Consider the following 16,490-nt stretch of genomic DNA (forward strand, 5'->3'; position numbering starts at 1 on the left):
CGGCAATGTCAATCTTGCCGTGGCGTATTTCTGTTTTGTGGTGTTAACTATGTGCAGGGCCTGGTTGATGGCATCATCTGTTGATCTGCGTCCGCAGCTCGTGGTCGTGCGGTAGCGTTCTCGCTTCCCACGCCCGGGTTCCCGGGTTCGATTTCCGGCGGGGTCAGGGATTTTCTCTGCCTCGTGATGACTGGGTGTTGTGTGATGTCCTTAGGTTAGTGAGGTTTAAGAGACTCCGGAAAGGCTCAAAATCATGAAAAGTTCAATTTTTACTTTTTTGCGTTTTCTGAATCTGCAGACCTTTTAATAGATATATAATTTATTCAATTCCGAAGACTACAACTATTTTTAAATTTTTTTTTTGAAATGTGGTCTACATGGGCGTGACCCGCTGTGGCGCTGTTAAACTGCTGTCAAATGGTGTTATTATTAACGTCCGTGTTCATCAGGTACATTTTAGTGATGTGAGATAAAGTATGTGTTGTGGCTAACGTGTGATGGTTCAATATATATCGCAGGTGTGGTTGTCGATTGTTTCATGTTTATTTACTCTGTCGTTATCTCGAAAATATTCGTAATTAATTCTGTTTCTTGAGTCTCTGTTTTGTTGAAGTATAATAATGAGTAAAAGTAAAGTTGCTGTTGCGACTTTAAATGATGGCAACATTGTAAGGTGCAAGGTATTTAGAAATATGGGAATGAAGATAGGTTCTAACATGGTAAGAGCGATGCTTGCTTTAGACAAGGAACGCCTTCGGGCTGCAGACAAGGCTGTAAAGAGTCTAGAAATACAAGCAAGAGTAAACAGGAGGAGGAACAAGAGGAAGCTGGAGGAGGAGTTTGCAGAGGATGAAGATAATCCATCCTATGGACCTGGAATGCACTAAAAAGTTAATCCAATCTTTGTCGCTCGATTCCCAAAACTTTTATTTTCTCATACTAATTACATGTTTTCTAAGGATCTTCCAAACCTATTTGTTTCAAACTTTCAGTAAATGTTACACAGTACCTTCTGCATAATTTAACACAGCCTTTTTTTCCAAAAAACTGTATATTTTTGAATATATAAATAAAAAATTGCAAAAAAATGTTGTGAATTGTCATTACAATTGAAAAAAAAATCATCTTTAATAACTGAACTAAAATTTTGTAAAATCCCTGTGTTAAGTTGTAGCCCATATTCCAATAAATAATCTGTAAAAAGTTCAACTTCCTACCTCAAATACTTTGTGAGGAAAGATGTAATTTATAAGCGTTATTTTAACATTGCAAGTATAGGGCGTTCCGGAGCCCCTTAAGTAGTTCTAAGTTCTAGGGGACTGATGACCATAGATGTTAAGTCCCATAGTGCTCAGAGCCATTTGAACCATTTGTTGATCTGCCAGATCTGAAGCCGAACCGGTGTTGGCTCGTACCCCTGAAGGTATCATTTTTTTTTTCTCGCGGGCGTAATGTTGACAGCTACAGTTTGCCGCTCCGGTGTGAGACACTTAACACAGTGATGGGCCCGCCGCTGCCGCTGTTTTACTGTCCGGGCCGCGCGCCCCGGAAGGTTTTAATTGCGCCGCGGTAAGCCGTGCATCGCGCCCCGAGGAGTGATCTGCGGATTTGAGGCGGAAGGCCTGGGTAATCCTGAGGAGCCGTCTGGCCGTGGGCGCCGGCTGCCCGCGCTGTCTTCGCCACCTGCAGCCCAGCCGCCTCTGCGCGGTCCGGCAAATCCGCGGCCCTCCGTGCCGGCGCATAATGTCGGCGGATCGCTGACGCCTTCCCTCTCCTCTACTCTCCACTCCTTCCCTCTTATTCCCTCTGCCGGGGCCCTCGCATCCACTAGCAGGATCCGGCGATCCCTTCCTGTCTGCCCCGCACGCTCTTGTCTACATCGCCACCCTTTGTTCTTGCACGTGGCGATATTTATGCCTCGCGGTGTCCGGCCGTAAGTCTCCGTGTATCGAACCCGCACTACCCTAAGTTATACTACTGGCCATTAAAATTGCTACACCAAGAAGAAATGCAGAAGATAAACATGTATTCAAAAATGGTTCAAATGGGTCAGACTTAACTTCGGAGGTCACCAGTCGCCTAGAACTTAAACCTAACTAACCTAAGGACATCACACACACCCATGCCCGAGGCAGGATTCGAAACTGCGACCGTAGCGGTCGCTAGGTTGCAGACTGTAGCCCCTAGAACCGCACGGCCACTCCGGCCGGCAGAACGGGTATTCATTGGACAAATATAATAAACTAGAACTGACATGTGATTACATTTTCACGCAGTTTGGGTGCATAGATCCTGAGAAATCAGTACGCAGAAGAACCACCTCTGGTCGTAATAACGGCCTTGATACGCCTGGGCATTGAGTCAAACAGAGCTCGGATGGCGTGTACAGGTACAGCTGCCCATGCAGCTTCAACACGATATCACAGTTCATCAAGAGTAGTGACTGACGTATTGTGACGAACCAGTTGCTCGGCTGCCATTGACCAGACGTTTTCAATTGGTGAGGGATCTGGAGAATGTGCTGGCCAGGGCAGCAGTCGAACATTTTCTGTATCCAGAAAGGCCCGTACAGAGCCTGCAACATGCGGTCGTGCATCATCCTGCTGAAATGTAGGATTTCGCAGGGATCGAATGAATGGTACAGCCACGGGTCGTAACACATCTGAAATGTAACGTCCACTGTTGAAAGTGCCGTCAATGCGAACAAGGGGTCACCGAGACGTCTAACCAATGGCACCCCAATACCATCACGTCGGGTGATACGCCAGTATGGCGATGACGAATACGCGCTTCCAATGTGCGTTCACCGCGATGTCGCCACACACGGATGCTACCGTCATGATGCTGTAAACAGAACCTGGATTCATCCGAAAAAATGACTTTTTGTCATTCGTGCACCCAGGTTCGTCGTCGACTACACCATCGCAGGCGCTACTGTCTGTGATGCAGCGTCCGCAGCTCGTGGTCGTCCGGTAGCGTTCTCGGTTCCCGCGCCCGTGTTCCCGGGTTCGATTACCGGCGTGGTCAGGGATTTTCTCTGCCTCGGATGACTGGGTATTGTGTGCTGTCCTTAGGTTAGTTAGGTTTAAGTAGTTCTAAGTTCCAGGAGACTGATGACCATAGATGTTAAGTCCCATAGTGCTCAAAGCCATTTGAACCATTTTGTGACGCACCGCAAGGGTAACCGAAGCCACGGTCTCCGAGCTGATAGTCAATGCTGCTGCAAACGTCGTCGACCTGTTCGTGCAGGTGGTTGTTGTCTTGCAAACGTCCCCATCTGTCGACTCAGGGATCGAGACTTGGCTGCACGATCCGTTACAGCCATTCGGATAAGATGCCTATCATCTCAACTGCTAGTGATACGAGGCCGTCGGGATCCAGCACGGCGTTCCGTATTACCCTCCTGAACCCACCGATTCCATATTCTGCTAACAGTCATTGGATCTCGACTAACGCGGGCAGCAATGTCGCGATACGATAAACCGCAATCGCGATAGGCTACAATCCGACCTTTATCAAAGTCATAAACGTGATGGTACGCATTTCTCCTCCTTATACGAGGCATCACAACGACGTTTCACCAGGCAACGCCGGTGAACTGCTGTTTGTGTATGAGAAATCGGTTGGAAACTTTCCTCTTGTCAGCACGTTGTAGGCGTCGCCACCGGCGCCAACCTTGTGTGAATCATGTGAGAAGCCAATCACTTGCATATCACAGCATATTCTTCCTGTTGGGATAATTCGAGTCCGTAGCGCGTCATCTTCGTGGTGTAGCAATTTTAATGGCCAGTAGTGTAACTAACGACGAGCTATAGAAAAGAGAAGGGAAAGAATCGTACGCTATCCCCACTCTAGAGTAGCATCCAAAATGTCTAGCAGGCCACAACACCTAAATAAGGAAGTCGCGAAGTTTTTTGTTGCGTTTTTACAGTATAGGTGGAGGAATTCGTCACTAAATTCGCAAGGAATTAAGGAGTCAGCACTGAGGTGACAAAAGTCACAGGAGACATTCTAATATCGTATCGGACCTACTTTCGCCCGCCGTACTGCAGACACCCGACGTGGCATGAACTCAACAAGTCGTTGCAAGTCCTCTGATTTTGTGGACAAACAGATCTGTCGATTATGCCCCATAAATGGGATTCATGTGGGGCGGTACGGGTGACCAAATGACTGGCTCGAAAAGTCATAATGTGAAACTTCCTGGCAGGTTAAAACTGTGTACCGAATCGAGACTCGAACGCAGGACCTTTGCCTTCCGCGGGCAAGTGCTCTACCTTGTCACTTGCCCGCGAACGGCAAATGTCCCGAGTTCGAGGTTCGGTCCGGCACACAGTTTTAATCTGCCAGGAAATTTCGGCCCAAGGATATTTGTCAGGGTGCGTAAAAACCTCGTTCGCTGATATCATGCTTGCTATGAAGTTGACGGCCGACAGTTTCAGCACATTTCGTAAGATACAGTACGAATGGTACGTTCATCGTGTGAATCACAGCATTTGCAGTTAAATAATTTAATGAAAAGGACACAGTAATGTGATTTTTTTTCGTATTATCTCCTTAAGCTGGGTTCTCCGACCCGAGGTTCCGTATCTCAAATAGTTCAGTGGAGCATCCTCTATGTCCTGTTGAACGTTTGCTCCCTATTACGGAAGCACCCTGTATACCAACTAAACTCAAGCAAACGGCGAGTAGTTCTCTTGCAGTGATGGCTTTCCTCTAGTGCCAGTAAAACTTTTTTAAATGAACTTCCAGTCTGTGCAATAATAGGCTGAATGAAATTTCTGACATTCTGAAATTTTCACAAAACTTTTCTCCGTCGTCGGAGCTGTACGAAGTGTCAGATTCACCTTCTGTTGCCGGCCGGTGTGGCCGTGCGGTTCTAGGCGCTCCAATCTGGAACCGCGTGACCGCTACGGTCGCAGGTTCGAATCCTGCCTCGGGCATGGATGTGTGTGATGTACTCGGGTTAGTTAGGTTTAAGTAGTTCTAGGGGACTGATGACCACAGATGTTAAGTCCCATAGTTCTCAGAGCCATTTGAACCATTTTTGATCACCTTCTGTTGTTCTATTTTTTCCGCTCCTGATGAACTCACTTTCGTTTTTTCAGTTGTTTTCTCCACTTGTTCATCCAAAATCACGACCGAGTGGGGCGGCGCAGTGGTTAGCACACTGGACTCGCATTCGGGAGGACGACGGTTCAACCCCCATCCGGCCACCCTGATTTAGGTTTTCAGCGTCTTCCCTAAAATAGCTTCAGGAAAATGCCGGGGTGGTTCCTTTGCAAGAGCAAGACCAACTTCCTTCCCCAATCCTTCTCTAGTCCAGTAGAACCGATGAACTCGCTGTTTGGTCCTCTCCCCCAAAACAACCCAACCAACCAGAATCACAGCAATTAACACGAGAGCTTAGTTCAAATGCCTCTGAGCACTATGGGACTTAACTTCTGAGGTCATCAGTCCCCTAGAACTTAGAACTACTTAAACCCAACTAACCTAAGGACATCACACACATCCATGCCCGAGGCAGGATTCGAACCTGCGAACGTAGCGGCCGCGCGGTTCCAGACTGTAGCGCCCAGAATCGCTCGGCCACTCCGGCCGGCCGAGAGCGTAGTCCAAGAACTTCACCAAGTGCACTGTCACATCCCGGAAGAAGCGCTGACCATTGTGAATAGGGTCCGCAGCTCGCGGTCTAGTGGCTAACTTTGCTGCCACTGGATCACGGGGTCCTAGGTTCGATTCCCGGCCGGGTTGGGGGATCTTCTCTGCTCGGGGACTGCGTGTTTGTATTGTCCTCATCATTTCAACATCATCATTCGTGACAGTGGCTAGATTGGACTGTGAACAAAATTGGACTGTGTGAAAATTGGGGCTTTTTATGTGGGCTGATGACCACGCAGTTGAGCGCCCCATAAACCAAAGATCATCACCCCCACCATCGTGAATAGTCATCTCTGTGGCATCACCGTCGATGTATTCACTGGCCACGTTCACTGTCGCGTCTCTGACGTGTGTGAAGCGGCCTTAACCTGTGGCCGCAGGTCCCTGGGTTTCATTAGTGTCACGAAACACGGTATCTCGCCTTACGATGAGGGACAGAACCATCCACAGGGAAACGTACGACTTCCGCAGTGTGTTTTTGTCGCAGTAGAAGATCTGGGCATTTACGGGGAGACTCGGGACAGTATTTCTGGCAGCGGCTCAGCCGTCACGTTCACGTTCAGTGGTTTGCGTCGGCTCGCGCCGGCCGTCTGATTTGTGGCCGACAGCTTTTCCAAGCCCTGTCGCCGCCTCTTACTCCTGCTACGCACTCCGCCAGGGGGTCCAATTAACGTACCTGAGCGCGATAGCAGCGCCGCGTGAAATACTGCGTCAGCAGCAGAGTGCGTGAGTGGGTGCGTGGCGGAGGGTGGTTGCGAGACTGGCTGCCGCAGGGGGGCCCGACACGGGAAAGCCACAGCGTGGCGCTCCATAAATTTCTGGCGCGACACCGAAAACAGCTAGGGACGTGTCGCCTCAGCGCGAGGTGGGCCGTGTCGCGTGGTGAGGGGGGGGGGGGGAGGAGGGGAGGGGAGGGGGGCAGGCAGCTGTCACAATCCAGTGCGGGGGAGGGAAGGGGTCCGTCTACGTCGCCAAGCCAAAGTCTGCTGCTATAGTCTGTCTGTAAACTGAAGAGCGAGCGAGCGAGTCCCCACTCTGCCAACCCAGCTACGTCACAAGGCGCTTCTACAGGCTGCTTCACAACGTAGTACCGGCCCTGCCGCGGCGCGCGGTTTAAATCTGTGGCGAAGCCGTGTACAGATAGGTCTCGGCTGCGTTCATTTTTAGACAAATGCATTAAGACCAGAAGGGATAGAAAAAACGATAGCTTCTTCCGAAACACAACATTATAGAGTAAATAATATTAAGATAAGAATGGAAGTCATGATTACACTACAGACATAGAACCGAATGCCTGTTCATGTGAATGTATTGTATGATCCTCTATTGCTATTCGTAAAACGAACGCGATATAATGCACTCAATCTGTAGAATGTAAGGCTTGTTCTAACTTTGTGTTTCTACTAAAAGGTGGAAGTTTTCTTTGAAAGGCTTGCAATACGAAGAGTGTTTAAAAAGTAAGCAGAAATTTATAATTTTGTGTGTCCGATTTGCACTACTTTTTTGTCACTTTCTTCGTAAACATGTCTCGAAAGTATGTGTAGAATGTTACACATATTGGGTATTTACTCTGTTGTCAGTTGTCAGTTATCAGTTGTCATGTGTTTTGGTAACATGAAGGATTATTTGTTTTGTATAAAAACAGATTAGAGAAGGTGTATTACATTTTGTTATAGGAATGGAATAAAGTGTATGAAATTTTTAGAAATGTTAAATATTGCTTTTGGTGAGCCTGATATGGGTGAACCAAGGGCATAGAAGTGGTATAAACATTTCAAAGCATGGATGAGATGAAAAATGCACAGTTAAGAGATCTATAAACTATCCCGAAGAAACAGTTCCTAAAGAATTCGGGAATAGGTAAAAGCACTGACACAAGAGTATAGTATGCAACGGGGAATATTTTGAAGAGGATAACGTTGCTGTAGATTAACAAATAAAGTTCTTACCAAAAAATAAAAATTAATTTGTGAACGCACCTCGTATATCAAGCTATTTGCTTATAAGTCCAGAATCGATGTACATGTTTCGAAGAAAATTTCAGCAGTGTTTAGAATATCTATTGCGCACATATTTGTAGTAATATGTCTCAGAATCAGGTGAATAATGACCGAGATAGAGATTTAGTGTTCCATAAGTATCAATGGTTTCGCGTGATTTTGAAACTGTCTATAACGATCGAATTCCTCCCAAGATTATTAGTTTTCGTTTGTGGCGATTCCATTAAGCCATGCGGCTTATTTTCGCGTTCGTTCCTTATGCGTCCTATTGGACGAGGCTTACTTTTGCATAAATTTCAGCCCCTTGATTGGGGCTCGTAATATTAGCCAACAGCCCTTTTTGTGTCGCCTCTTTAATACAAGCTGTAATAACATTAGAGACGATCGAAAGCTCGTGTACTCCGCAAATACCTCCTCTTCCTCGTATTCTGCACATTTTCTTGCAATGCTAGACGATTATCCATCACTTCTGGATATCGAAGTATATCAGCAAGTATACAAAGTTAACTGACTGACACTGGCACCTAAGGTCCCACCAACAGAAATGACGTATATCACTGCACGCCGATCTACACCGCTAGACAGGTAACGGGCAACTGATTTTGGGTGCCCCTGTAGGCCGGTGGCAGCGTTCTTCCGGGAAAGGCCACTTCCCCCACCAAAAGCGCTGCTCGCTCTTGAGTTTACAGACAGACTATAACCCGCAGTCGGTATACCAATTACCATCACCTGTCTTGACGAACGAGTTATAATTTAATACGCAAGAACCACGTTTCTCGAATTTTTCTTGAAACAAACGTAAAGAAAACTGGCGAACTGCGAGTAGGATTCGCGCACTGAGGGAACTCCGCCCGAACAGGCCGTGGAGGCCGAACGGTACCGACCGGCCGCCGTGTCATCCTCACACCACAGGCGTCACTGGATGCGGATATAGAGGGGCATGTGGTCAGCACACCACTCTCTTGGCCGTATGTCATTTTACGACATCGATTTTACTTCTCAGTCAAGTAGCTCCTCAATTTTGCCTTGCGAGGGCTGAGTGCACGCCGCTTTCCAAAAGTTCTCGGCAGACTGGATGGTTACCCATCCAAGTGCTAGCCCAGCTCGACAGCGCTTAACTTAGGTGATCTGACAGGAACCAGTGTTACCACTCGGCAAGGCCGCTGATATATATATATATATATATATATATATATATATATATATATATATATATATATATATATATATATATATACTGCTGTAGTGCTAAATCTGGAGCGTTGCATTGTACGGAACAGAAACGTGGACCACGAGAAAAAAGGAAAAAGAATACCTTGGAAGTTTTGAAATGTGGTGCTGGAGGAGAATGGAGAAGATCAAGAGGACCGAGCAGGTGACGAAAAACGATGCAGTGGGTGGAGTAGGAGAGAAGAGAGGCATTCCGAATACAATTCTTCAGGGTAAGGCCAACTGGATCGGGCACATACTTAGACACGGATGGTTCATACTTGAAGTCATGGAAGGGAAATTTAAAGGAATGGTAGGACGAGGAAGAAGAAGAATTCAGTTGTTGGATGACATGAAAGATGGAAAGAGATACAGCAGACTGATGGAAGAAGCTGAAGACAGGGGACATTGGCAACAGAAATTCTCCCTATTCTCCCTACAAAGACACGGATCTGCCAGTAGGCAGTACATGTATATGAAATTCATCCTTCCAGGGAATAGAGAATCTCAAAGATTTTTGCTTGTTTTCGATACGGGAATTCCAAGACCACATCAAAATCTCTACAGTTCTTCTTGAGACTAGCCCGGACGTGTAAAGAGAAACTAAAATATGTTTTATTTACGTACTAAAATGTTACTACAACCTACATTTTGTGATTGCATACAGTAACATTATGCTTTTGACGGCTGATGAATGCAGTTTATATTCCAATGGCATAAATATAATTTTATTTGGCGTAATTAAAGTTTAACGATGTTGATATTTTTTTTGTTTACTTCAAGTGTGAATCCTTGCTTCTGGCCAAATTTAATGATTCTAGGTCCCTGGTCTCTTAAGGGGCTCCGGAACGCCCTATACTTGCAATGTTAAAATAACGCTTATAAATTACATCTTTCCTCACAAAGTATTTGAGGTAGGAAGTTGAACTTTTTACAGATTATTTATTGAAATATGGGCTACAACTTAACACAGGGATTTTACAAAATTTTAGTTCAGTTATTAAAGATGATTTTTTTCAGTTGTAATGAAAATTCACAACATTTTTTTGCAATTTTTTATTTATATATTCAAAAATATACAGTTTTTTGGAAAAAAGGCTGTGTTAAATTATGCAGAAGGTACTGTGTAACATTTACTGAAAGTTTGAAACAAATATGTTTGGAAGATCCTTAGAAAACATGTAATTAGTATGAGAAAATAAAAGTTTTGGGAATCGAGCGACAAAGATTGGATTAACTTTTTAGTGCATTCCAGGTCCATAGGATGGATTATCTTCATCCTCTGCAAACTCCTCCTCCAGCTTCCTCTTGTTCCTCCTCCTGTTTACTCTTGCTTGTATTTCTAGACTCTTTACAGCCCTGTCTGCAGCCCGAAGGCGTTCCTTGTCTAAAGCAAGCATCGCTCGTACCATGTTAGAACCTATCTTCATTCCCATATTTCTAAATACCTTGCACCTTACAATGTTGCCATCATTGAAAGTCGCAACAGCAACTTTACTTTTACTCATTATTATACTTCAACAAAACAGAGACTCAAGAAACAGAATTAATTACGAATAAATTCGAAATAACGACAGAGTAAATAAACATGAAACAATCGACAACCACACCAGCGATATATATTGAACCATCACAGGTTAGCCACAACACATACTTTATCTCACATCACTAAAATGTACCTGATGAACACGGACGTTAATAATAACACCATTTGACAGCAGTTTAACAGCGCCACAGTGGGTCACGCCCATGTAGAACACATTTCAAAAAAAATTTAAAAATAGTTGTAGTCTTCGGAATTGAATAAATTATATATCTATTAAAAGGTAATAGTCTGCAGATTCAGAAAACGCAAAAAAGTAAAAATTGAACTTTTCATGATTTTGAGCCTTTCCGGAGCCCCTTAATCTGACATACGGCCCGGAGAGGGGTGTGCTGACCACATGCTCCTCCGTGTACACATCCAGTGTCGTTCGTGAGCTGAGGATGACACGGCGGCCGGTCGGCGCAGTTTGGCCTCCATGGCCTGTTGGGTCGGAGTTTTGGGTCAACGGAAAGTACCCTATAGGTTTTGATGAGTGTTTTTCTTTTCTTTTTTTTTGTTTAAGAAATTTCCGTCATTTGACTGTTAACTGCTGTACACAATCATGATTTCAGCTTTGGTGCATGTTGAAATGTTAAAATATGTCTACTCCGTCTGTGATACTTGATCGTCGAAAATACATATTTCTGGTCGTGTAGACTAGTTGTAATACAGGACGCGAGTACATATATAAAACAAAAAAGGTTGGCATTGTGCATCAGGAGAGACCATTCATTACTTTAACATACAGGGTGTTTCAAAAATGACCGGTATATTTGAAACGGCAATAAAAACTAAACTAGCAGCGATAGAAATACACCGTTTGTTGCAATATGCTTGGGACAACAGTACATTTTCAGGCGGACAAACTTTCGAAATTACAGTAGTTACAATTTTCAACAACAGATGGCGCTGCAAGTGATGTGAAAGATATAGAAGACAACGCAGTCTGTGGGTGCGCCATTCTGTACGTCGTCTTTCTGCTGTAAGTGTGTGCTGTTCACAACGTGCAAGCGTGCTGTGGACAACATGGTTTATTCCTTAGAACAGAGGATTTTTCTGGTGTTGGAATTCCACCGCCTAGAACACAGTGTTGTTGCAACAAGACGAAGTTTTCAACGGAGGTTTAATGTAAGCAAAGGACCGAAAAGCGATACAATAAAGGATCTGTTTGAAAAATTTCAACGGACTGGGAACGTGACGGATGAACGTGCTGGAAAGGTAGGGCGACCGCGTACGGCAACCACAGAGGGCAACGCGCAGCTAGTGCAGCAGGTGATCCGACAGCGGCCTCGGCTTTCCGTTCGCCGTGTTGCAGCTGCGGTCCAAATGACGCCAACGTCCACGTATCGTCTCGTGCGCCAGAGTTTACACCTCTATCCGTACAAAATTCAAACGCGGCAACCCCTCAGCGCCGCTACCATTGCTGCACGAGAGACATTCGCTAACGATATAGTGCACAGGATTGATGACGGCGATATGCATGTGGGCAGCATTTAGTTTACTGACGAAGCTTATTTTTACCTGGACAGCTTCGTCAATAAACAGAACTGGCGCATATGGGGAACCGAAAAGCCCCATGTTGCAGTCCCATCGTCCCTGCATCCTCAAAAAGTACTGGTCTGGGCCGCCATTTCTTCCAAAGGAATCATTGGCCCATTTTTCAGATCCGAAACGATTACTGCATCACGCTATCTGGACATTCTTCGTGAATTTGTGGCGGTACAAACTGCCTTAGACGACACTGCGAACACCTCGTGGTTTATGCAAGATGGTGCCCGGCCACATCGCACGGCCGACGTCTTTAATTTCCTGAATGAATATTTCGATGATCGTGTGATTGCTTTGGGCTATCCGAAACATACAGGAGGCGGCGTGGATTGGCCTCCCTATTCGCCAGACATGAACCCCTGTGACTTCTTTCTGAGGGGACACTTGAAAGACCAGGTGTACCGCCGGAATCCAGAAACAATTGAACAGCTGAAGCAGTACATCTCATCTGCATGTGAAGCCATTCCGCCAGACGCGTTGTCAAAGGTTTCGGGTAATTTCATTCAGAGACTACGCCATATTATTGCTACGCATGGTGGATATGTGGAAAATATCGTACTACAGAGTTTCCGAGACCGCAGCGCCATCTGTTGTTGAAAATTGTAACTACTGTAATTTCGAAAGTTTGTCTGCCTGAAAATGTACTGTTGTCCCAAGCATATTGCAACAAACGGTGTATTTCTATCGCTGCTCGTTTTGTTTTTATTGCCGTTTCAAATATACCGGTCAATTTTGAAACACCCTGTACAATGTGGCATTCTCAACATCTAATGTATTTTTATGACCTGCATCCATGACTTCTGTTCATCATCTGACGGTGACATAGCTGATAAGTAGAGGTCACAAGAATGTATTAGCTGTTGAGTACGCCATACAATATGTTAATGGTTTCTCATGGTGCAGAATGCCAATCTTTTATTTATCTTGTGTATGTACTCGTAGTCTGGATTGCGACAACAGGTCTCTAAGACCAGAAATACGTATTTTCGACGATGACATGTATCACCCACAGGTAAGGCATTTTTTAACCCTTCAGTATGCACTTGAGAATTGGTACAAAGCGGAAATCATGGTTGTGTACAATATATGAACAATTAAGAGTCAAATGGCGGACATTTCTTTCAAAACATTCTATGTGACTATAGTCACCCACGAAGGAAAGGTCATATTTGATGGGTGAGTTTTCGAGAGTCAACGTATGTCATGTATTGTCAGTATCTTTTGGCTCTATTGATATAGAATCTTAAAATTTTTACATTGCCAAGGAACCATAGACCTCAACATGTGACATAAATGTGAACATGATATGTCCTCCGGTTCCTAAAAAAAGGTTTTGTAACAGTCGGACAGACAGACAGACAGAGAGTCACACAGACAAACAGACAGATGGACAAAAAAACGATACGACGTAACAACCCTGTTGCATACTTACGTGGCAAACATGTTTTCAAACATGTACATTTCCGGACATGCGTTCGTACCTGAAATATTATGCACTCACTCCTGCAAGTTTGTAATGGGAATTTCCCAACGCCCTGTAGTTTTCTTCTTCTCCCTGGCCCTACAGCCCTTGATGGGCCTTAGCCTGCTCTGGGACATCATTCCATTCGTCCCTATCCAGCGTCTTGCGTCCCCATCCTCTGACACCAATAATTTTTAAATCTTGTTGTGCGTCATCCAAGTATCGAAGTCTTCGTCTACCCCAGCTTCTTCGTCCGACTGGGTTTTGCAGCAGATCTACACTCCTGGAAATGGAAAAAAGAACACATTGACACCGGTGTGTCAGACCCACCATACTTGCTCCGGACACTGCGAGAGGGCTGTACAAGCAATGATCACACGCACGGCACAGCGGACACACCAGGAACCGCGGTGTTGGCCGTCGAATGGCGCTAGCTGCGCAGCATTTGTGCACCGCCGCCGTCAGTGTCAGCCAGTTTGCCGTGGCATACGGAGCTCCATCGCAGTCTTTAACACTGGTAGCATGCCGCGACAGCGTGGACGTGAACCGTATGTGCAGTTGACGGACTTTGAGCGAGGGCGTATAGTGGGCATGCGGGAGGCCGGGTGGACGTACCGCCGAATTGCTCAACACGTGGGGCGTGAGGTCTCCACAGTACATCGATGTTGTCGCCAGTGGTCGGCGGAAGGTGCACGTGCCCGTCGACCTGGGACCGGACCGCAGCGACGCACGGATGCACGCCAAGACCGTAGGATCCTACGCAGTGCCGTAGGGGACCGCACCGCCACTTCCCAGCAAATTAGGGACACTGTTGCTCCTGGGGTATCGGCGAGGACCATTCGCAACCGTCTCCATGAAGCTGGGCTACGGTCCCGCACACCGTTAGGCCGTCTTCCGCTCACGCCCCAACATCGTGCAGCCCGCCTCCAGTGGTGTCGCGACAGGCGTGAATGGAGGGACGAATGGAGACGTGTCGTCTTCAGCGATGAGAGTCGCTTCTGCCTTGGTGCCAATGATGGTCGTATGCGTGTTTGGCGCCGTGCAGGTGAGCGCCACAATCAGGACTGCATACGACCGAGGCACACAGGGCCAACACCCGGCATCATGGTGTGGGGAGCGATCTCCTACACTGGCCGTACACCACTGGTGATCGTCGAGGGGACACTGAATAGTGCACGGTACATCCAAACCGTCATCGAACCCATCGTTCTACCATTCCTAGACCGGCAAGGGAACTTGCTGTTCCAACAGGACAATGCACGTCCGCATGTATCCCGTGCCACCCAACGTGCTCTAGAAGGTGTAAGTCAACTACCCTGGCCAGCAAGATCTCCGGATCTGTCCCCCATTGAGCATGTTTGGGACTGGATGAAGCGTCGTCTCACGCGGTCTGCACGTCCAGCACGAACGCTGGTCCAACTGAGGCGCCAGGTGGAAATGGCATGGCAAGCCGTTCCACAGGACTACATGCAGCATCTCTACGATCGTCTCCATGGGAGAATAGCAGCCTGCATTGCTGCGAAAGGTGGATATACACTGTACTAGTGCCGACATTGTGCATGCTCTGTTGCCTGTGTCTATGTGCCTGTGGTTCTGTCAGTGTGATCATGTGATGTATCTGACCCCAGGAATGTGTCAATAAAGTTTCCCCTTCCTGGGACAATGAATTCACGGTGTTCTTATTTCAATTTCCAGGAGTGTATTTTTGTTGGGTTCTCGTGTGCCATGCGAAAAACATGGCCGACCCATTTCAGGCGGATGTTTTTAAAGGACTTCATGATTTCAAGATCTGTACACGATGTGTAAACTTCAAAATTATATCTTCTACGCCATGCTCCATCTTCATTAAGTACACCATAGATTTTGCGCAACATCTTTCGTTCGAAACATCCTATTATCCCTTCACACTGATGTCAGTGTCGAGGTTTCTGACCCATATGTTAATACTAGACATATTAAAATTTTATTCAGATGACACTTTGTTCTTTTGGACGTATATCTGGACTTAAGGTATGGATCCAGCCCATAATAACATCTGTTAGTTAGGTGGATGCGCCGCATTATTTCCATGCTAATATCATTCCGTGGTGTTACCAGCTTTCCCAGACAGAGAAATTCACTAATAGGTTTTATTTGCACCTGGTCAATTTCTAACATTGTATTTAGTTCTGGTCGTATTATTCTCGTGTATTTGGTTTTACTGGTGTTCACTTCCAATCCCATTTCTATTGCTGCTACCACTAGTGCCCCATATATATATTTTTAGCAGCTACTTCTGTTCTTACAATAATAAACTGCAACATTCTGTTGCATGTTGTGCATGTAGTGTTTGAGCTGTGCTTCTCTAGTGCTGTCGCTCACCGTGTTTCCCACTAAGGATGGGTACCCAATCTTCCAGATGGTTGCTCAGATTTTCGGGGTTCATCAACACGAAGGTGAGAGACGGAAGTCTGTACTTTAGATGCCCATAAATGAGCGAGGATACTGACCGAGGTATTGCAGAAGGTCTCTATTCAAAAAAGGAGACAGACACGGGAACCGTGAACCATATCAGCCAATGTGACGTTCCACGATCCAGTTGCCATATTCCTTGTTACTTGCCTTAAGGTCCAACCGGCTGAATTTCCTTGAGCTTCCGTAATAAGACTTTTTCCAGGTATGGGTTATCAGACCATAGCCCAGAGGATAATTTCTACATCTACATCCATACTCCGCAAGCCACCTGACGGTGTGTGGCGGAGGGTACCTTGTGTACCTCTATCGGTTCTCCCTTCTATTCCAGTCTCGTATTCCTCGTGGAAAGAAGGATTGTCGGTATGCCTCTGTGTGGGCTCTCTAATCTCTCTGATTTTATCCTCATGGTCTCTTCGCGAGATATACGTGGAAAGGAGCAATATACTGCTTGACTCCTCAGTGAAGGTATGTTCTCGAAACTTCAACAAAAGCCCGTACCGAGCTACTGAGCGTCTCTCCTGCAGTCTTTCACTGGAATTTATCATCTCTGTAACGCTTTCGCGATTACTAA

Source organism: Schistocerca cancellata, chromosome 12, assembly GCF_023864275.1.
Source record: "Schistocerca cancellata isolate TAMUIC-IGC-003103 chromosome 12, iqSchCanc2.1, whole genome shotgun sequence".
In the NCBI taxonomy this organism is placed as follows: Eukaryota; Metazoa; Arthropoda; class Insecta; order Orthoptera; family Acrididae; genus Schistocerca; species Schistocerca cancellata.